Source organism: Lytechinus pictus, chromosome 17 (genome assembly GCF_037042905.1).
Source record: "Lytechinus pictus isolate F3 Inbred chromosome 17, Lp3.0, whole genome shotgun sequence".
NCBI classification, from domain to species: Eukaryota; Metazoa; Echinodermata; class Echinoidea; order Temnopleuroida; family Toxopneustidae; genus Lytechinus; species Lytechinus pictus.
The window spans coordinates 6,998,996-7,006,409 of record NC_087261.1 but is presented as its reverse complement, the minus strand read 5'-3'; positions in this window follow the sequence as shown (position 1 = coordinate 7,006,409).

The following is a 7,414-nucleotide window of genomic DNA, read 5'->3' as shown; positions in this document are numbered from 1 at the left end:
TTAGTATTTTATTATATGAAATATATTTTCCAATTTTCTCCTCATTGTCAAGTGAAACAATGATTAATTCCTCCCTGAACATGTGGAATATATGGTTCAGTCACGTTGGCCCTTATTGTAAAATTTGTGAAAATTGAAATATTGTATAATTCAAATAATAAAAAAACTAAAGAAATAGCGAGGGACATCATCAACTGTATCATTTGCAAGCAAATGAGTTGTGCATATCACTGTTTTGTGAAAAATAAGCGAAACTTTAAAATATCACAACTTTCTCATTTTACATCCGATTTTGATGACATTTCCAGCGTTATGCGAGTTTGATTTTTTTTAATCTATTTATTCAAATCAACAATTTTCTGGGGTGAACTTGACCTTTAAATAAAATATAGATTCCTTTTATGTAACGAAAAATAAGGTTATAACACCCTTCAACTACGACTAATTAAAAAAAGGTAAACGATTATTTTTAAATTTAGATTGTATATCTATACTTTCTTCAAATTGTTAAAGTCATTCATGCCTGAATGATCGATGAATCTTCTGAGGATACCAGGTGAAAGAGTAGATATTCTGAGCTTTACAATGATTGCCGTCATCAATTTGTATATCCACAAGAACTTACAGAATGAATAAAAATAAATGAAATGTACGAGCCTGTATCAACATAAGACCTAGGCCTACGCACGCCTCTCAGATAACAAAAAATATATATATATAATAAATAAATATATAGATAATAAATAAATAAATGAACTTCCACACATAAAAAGAATTAAAAACGAATGATACCTCTGACTCTCTATATCACAAAAGAAAAAAAATAATACAAATAAATTAAATGATTAATGAATAAATATATTAATCAATCAATATAGATTGATAAATAAATAAATGAACTTCCACACATAAAAATAATTAAAAACGAATGATACCTCTGACTCTCTACATCACAAAAGACAAAAAAACTGAAAACAAATTAATTAAATGATTAATGAATAAATATAAAGACATTAATTAATCAATATAAATACATTAATCAATCAATTAAAATAGACTGAAATAATTGAACTTCCACACATAAAAATAATTAAAAACGAATGATACCTCTGGCTCTCAATATCACAAAAGGAAAAATATTAATACAAATAAATTAAATGATTAATGAATAAATATAAATATATTAATTAATCAATTAAAATAGATTGATAAATAAATAAATAAATGAACTTCCACACATAAAACTAATTAAAAACGAATGATATCTCTGACTCTCTACATCACAAAAGACAAAAAAACTGAAAACAAATAAATTAAATGATTAATGAATAAATATAAAAACATTAATTAATCAATATAAATGCATTAATTAATCAATTAAAATAGACTGAAATAAATGAACTTCCACACATAGAAATAATTAAAAACGAATGATACCTCTTACTCTCTATATCACAAACGAAAAAAAAACTGAAAACAAATAAATTAAATGATTGATTAATCAATTAAAATAGATTGAAATAAATGATACCTCTGGCTCTCTATATCACAAAAGAAAAATAAACCGAAAACAAATAAATTAAATGATGAATAAAATACATTAATTAATCAATAGAAATAGATTGATAAATATATAAGTTAATAACTATATTGATATTTAAGTAAATTGACAAATAAATTTCTGAAGAAGTAAATACATACACATTTTTATTATTCTCTCTCCTTGTTTATTTGGAAAATAAATTGGAGGCCCTCCCCCCTCCAGCGCTGCCCATGATAATTCTCACCGGCCGGGGAAACAAGCCCCATGACCACGTTATTTTCCATGATATAACAGTGCAAGGGGCCTCGATAACGAGTATACTAATAGCCGTCATCCGAGCCCCACGCACGTGCGAATGCTGGGAAAAGCGCATTGGACGGGGCCAGTTTCGCGATTATCTTAGGATGCAAGCTTAATAATATACTCGTGATATAGGCCCCGCTACTGTGTTGGAGTGCCTGAAGTGCCGTAGTGCGGGGCCTATATAACGATTATAGTTTTATACTCGTGAAACAGGCCCCGCGAACGGACATTCTGAGCCATTCAACACAGCAGCAGGGCCTATATCACGAGTATATATAGTGAGCTGAAGTTAGCAACCTAGATATTGAGGTATGATCGATTACAAGTTTTTCTCGAGCGGGGCCTATATCACGATTTTGCCGAATGTTTTCAGAATACCAATTTGAGAGCGTGACGTAGATAAGAACAAAATCAAGATAAGAACGTTTTCAGAATACCGCCCCAGGTGTTGAGAAACGGGCCCTAGACTAGGCTAGAGCGCCAGAGCAACAGCCCGAGGCTGAGGCCGACGCGACGGAGCTGAGTGAGGCGAGCTCCCCCCGTGTTACCGGTAGGTTCCAGTGGGTAACCCAACGCAATGCTCCCCGTAACTCTGCCGCTACTTTATTTCGAATCCGATGGCGCGTGGCGTTGAAGACCAAGCAGAAACTTTACTCTCTTTAATTTACTCACCCTAAATTTGTAAGGATGTGCTACAACATCGGGTTTCATAACAGCTAGGGTAAGCTGAAGACGGGATACTGAGCCACACATTTTTCTTAGAAAGAAATGGTTAAAAGTAACATCTCTAACGGCTTTTCGCAGCCTTCTTTGCTAAATCTGGGATAATATATTATATACATACGGTACGATGTCGGCGAAATAACAAAAAGAAAAAAAGAAATCAGGGGAGCGTTTCATGATCATGAAAGGACTTGTCAGACGTTGGCCGACAAAATACTGTTTTATCAGACAGTTATTATGATAAAAGGGGATAAAAGTGACTCCAAGCCAATCATTATCAAGGTAAGTTGACAGACCTGACAACATGTTGATGAAACGCTCCCCAGCATGTAAAAAAAATGGATTCACCATATGGCCTGCTACTGCGACAATCGCTCATATCTAAAATCCAAAGGGGGATCCGGGGGCATGCAGAAGCGACTGCCCCCTGCCCCCGGTCCCTTCTATTGGCGGCGTAAAAAAAAAGGAACAGGAGAACAAGAGAAAGAAAATGTGAGGAAGGGGGAGTGTAAACTTCAACTGCAAAGGTATTCCTGATCATGACGATTGCTATCCCTCATATAATTTTTTGCGAATTCGTTAACAAAAACATTGCTGCGATGACCTAGCTTCATCCTATATTTCTCCAGTACAGTGGCCGCAGAAGCGGGGAGTTGGGGGAGGGGCTTTTGCAGCCCCCACGTTTTTCCAAAGCTGTGTAACCTACAAAAACGTAAAAATAACCATTCAGGGACCCGTTGAATAAGTTACTATTAACTATGCCATCCAAAGTTCAGTAACATCCATCAAAATCAAAGAATATATATGCAAGTACTGGATGGCAAAGTTACCATTAGGCCTATACTTAACTCTGTTTGATTGTGATATTATCATATTTGGCATGGGTCAGTCTCACAGAAATTCCTTTTATTTCCGTGGTCAGCCCCCGGCCTCCTTTCAAAACCGTTCCACGGTCCCTGTTAATTCTATCCTAACTTTATTTTTCAGAGAACTGATTACATTTTTTCTTGCCTTTGTTTTTCACCCTTTTTTCAAGTGTTGTTTATTTGTGTTATTGTCTTTAATCTTATGATCTCTCACGTAAGTCTTCCTTTCTCTCAAGTATAACTTAAAGAGCATGCGAAGGCAGCAGGCAGGCTTAATCTAGCCCCATTTCAAGTCCTCAACTTCTCATCTGACCAGGTACATTACACACAATGCAACATTCAGAGAGGTGTAGTCTAGCTTGTAATGAATAGACACACTGTTCCTATAGGCCTATATACCCCAATAATTAAGCAGCAATCCTTTCATCTAACGAAAATATTTTCCCTTTACAAAAATAATTATGGGCTTGTTCATCCTCTAGCTGCATGTGCCACTAATATTTATCTCAAAAGATAACTATTAGTAATTCATTTTAGGATTTTATGAAAGACTAACCATTTATAAAACACAGCCGATGAGAGAACACACAGTACGGTGTTGTCATTACGCGTTGGCGGAGCGGGAAAAGCGCTTAGATGACATGTATTTTCATTTATTTTGCTCTGTACAAACATGTTTCATTATTATTATTATTTTAAACTAGAAACCCTATTACATTCCTATCTATATAACCCTATACCCTCTGAGATATTCCGACTGGAGGAAATATCGCAGGAGCAAATGTCGTGTCCAGTCCATTTTCCAGCCAGCACAAGTCAGTTTCTAAAGCACATTCAAGTGAAACATTTTCTGACAAGCAAAGCGATTGTGGGTCATTAAATACTTCCTCGGTAACTGGTCACTTTTTGTTCCTTAATATTGTGGATATTTTTTTTAGAATTGTGTACAAGTAGTGTATATAATTCACTTGTTTTTTTTTCTAAAACATAGGCCTAACTGACAAAATAATTTAAAAAATCTAACTTTGTACCTCCATGCCCTTTAAAGAGAAGACAAATTATTTAAACCTCTGGTCACTAGCGTACCTACGGGGGGGGGGCAGACTGCCCCTGACGAGTCACAACCCATGCAAGGGACATATATCTGCCCCCCTCACGAGTCTTGAAGTTGAAGACCTTTTTTTTTTTTTTTTTTGCTTGTCAATTTTTTTGGCGGACGAGATCCTTTATTTGTCGGGTTGAAGACCTTTTTTTTTTTTTTTTGCTTGTCAAATTTTTTGGCGGACGAATCTGCCCCCCCCCCCCTGTGGAAAATCCTTGGTACGCCACTGCCTATGGTTGACGGAGTTACCACTTCATGGCTTTCGTTTGTTGGTTTTTTAATGAGTTTTGGTTTTATTTCCTCATCGTTTTTCTTGTTTCGGTTTTACTTGACACGAATCCTTTCTTACTGTAAATGGAAGCTTTGCTCGATTTGTAACACTTATCGTATTGTCAGCTTGTATTATCCCATTAACAAGAACTACGGCAACTGAGGGAGAGAGAGAAAGAAAAATATGTACATGTATGCTTACAACCACAGGAATGTCTGTATTTGTAAACTTCCTTGTGTATTTGGTATTGACCCTCTATCAAATAGTTTCAAAGAAAATATGATTGACAGGAATTGACAATTTCAGTTTCATGTAATCAGGAAAGAAAATCTTCCCACATACCAAAACGAGAGGGATATTCAATTGGAAGGATTTCAATTTTAATAATTATTTTAACTCCGATTTGTTAGAAACCCCCTGTATCATTAGATTTAATGAATATTTGGTATTTCATATAGGCCTATTAAGATTTTTTTTAATAGTGTACGATATCATCCACTGTTTGTCGAAAATGAACTCAATTTAAAGGCCATCTACAACCCTAACCATAAATTAAATAATCGTAACGCTGAACATTTCATCAAGTTCTGATGTATATAAGACAACAAGAAGGTATGACATTTTTAACGTTTCGATCAATTTCGCAAAAAGAAAATACCATGGTTATGGACAACATTGATGATATAAAATGATAGAGTCGATGACGTAATATAATTAATTTTGTTATTTCCTTTGTATTTTATAATGTGAAATAAAAAACATTTCGATTTGTAACTATTTCGCAAGATGGTAGCAGTTTTCACTATTCAGTGCGTATCACCAAAAAGTTTACACTTATAAATAATCCGGCAAAATGATATATTTGTAATATCCTGAAGCTTTTTCCGCATTTAAACAGTGGTACAGATCTCTTTGAGCAAATGACGATATAACTGTCGAAAAAATATTTCCACTTGAGTGAGCACCGCTTATTTTTGAAAAGTTCGTGAAAATTATTTGCGCAGAACTTGAAAATAGTCACATGAATAAAAGTAGACTTTAATCACAAAGAACAAATGGACTTCTTTTACATTTCTAACTTGTTTCCTTGTCCAAAACACTTCATATAGCATCATTGCCCCCCCCCCTCCACACACACACACACACACACACACACACACAGACCATCGTGATGATATCTGCTTTACATGCACGGAGCACTTTTTGAAGTCATATGAACACGAGACGTATCTCAATAATCAAATAGGCCTATTGCTTGAATTTTTTTTGAAACTCAGATCTGAAGAGGGGCATTCTAAGGCTTGTTTGTAGGAATTTTATAAGACCATACGTATTTCACTAACTAAATGAAGCGGAAGCGCGAACGGAAAATCCAGACCAGAAAAGGGGACATTTTAAGGACTGTTTTTAGGAATTAATCATAAGAGCAAACATATCTCATCAATCCACTAATGCGAACGTAAGCACTGACTTGAAATATTCTATATTCAGTCTTTAAAAGAGGGCAATACCACTTTAAGTAGTCATGAAAAAGAAGCACGTAACTTCATAAAACAGTAATAACTCGAAGTGCATATATTTGGTGTATATTGACTTGAAAACGGGATGTTAGTACAATTACAAGATTATATATCCCTTTTAACAGACATTGCAAGCACCAGGAATGATGAACACACATTATTCATGTTCATGGCGTCGCCGTTTTTCGAAAAGTACACAATGGCACCAAAATCAGGTAGGCCCACGGGGTGCAAAATCCTGTATATAATAATAATAATAGCTGTATTAATTTTATAAAGTGCCTTTTGCCTGAGGATACAAAGCGCTGCTACTATTACCCCGGCTTTAGCTCGAGCTACCATCACCGGCGCTCACTGCATGCAAGGAATTAATCCTGCCGGGTACCCATTCTCCTCACCTGGGTCGAGTGCAGCACAGTGCGGATAAATTTCTTGCTGAAGGAAAACACGCCATGGTTAGGATTCGAACCCACGACCCTCTGAAAGGCGAGAGTCAGAGCCACTAGACCACGACGCGCCCGCATGCGCCTGCCATGTTAAATACCTCATCATGTTTGTAAGAAAGACAAGGGGGAGTTCTTAAAACTACAGACTTTTTTGTAGACTACCCCTTAAACAAAACTACAAGAAACATATTTTAACAGCCGACTGGAAAATACGGGTGAATTTTTTTTCCCGCCCCCCCCTAAAGTTTAGTGCTTCCACCGCCAATGTTTGGTTGGCAGATTTGCTACAAAATGTTTATATGCATCTGTTTTGTTTCAAGTTGTTAAAAAGGAAAAAAAAATGTATGAGAAATGTACCAAACGGTCAGTTTGTTTTCGCCTGTCGCCTTTTTCCTTAACACAGCGTGAAAATTAGCTTGCAAGCTTTACAAAAATGGACAGCACGCACCTACTGTAAAAACTGTGGTGTTAAAACTGACACCAGTGGGTGTTAATAGAGGACCACACCCTCTGGTGTTAAAATTACACCCTAGAGATTGAATATAACACCAAAGAGTGTACATGTAACAACCAAAGGTGTTGCAATAACACCTATAGGTGCTAAACTAACACTGTCAATTTAACACCGGTGTAAAATAAC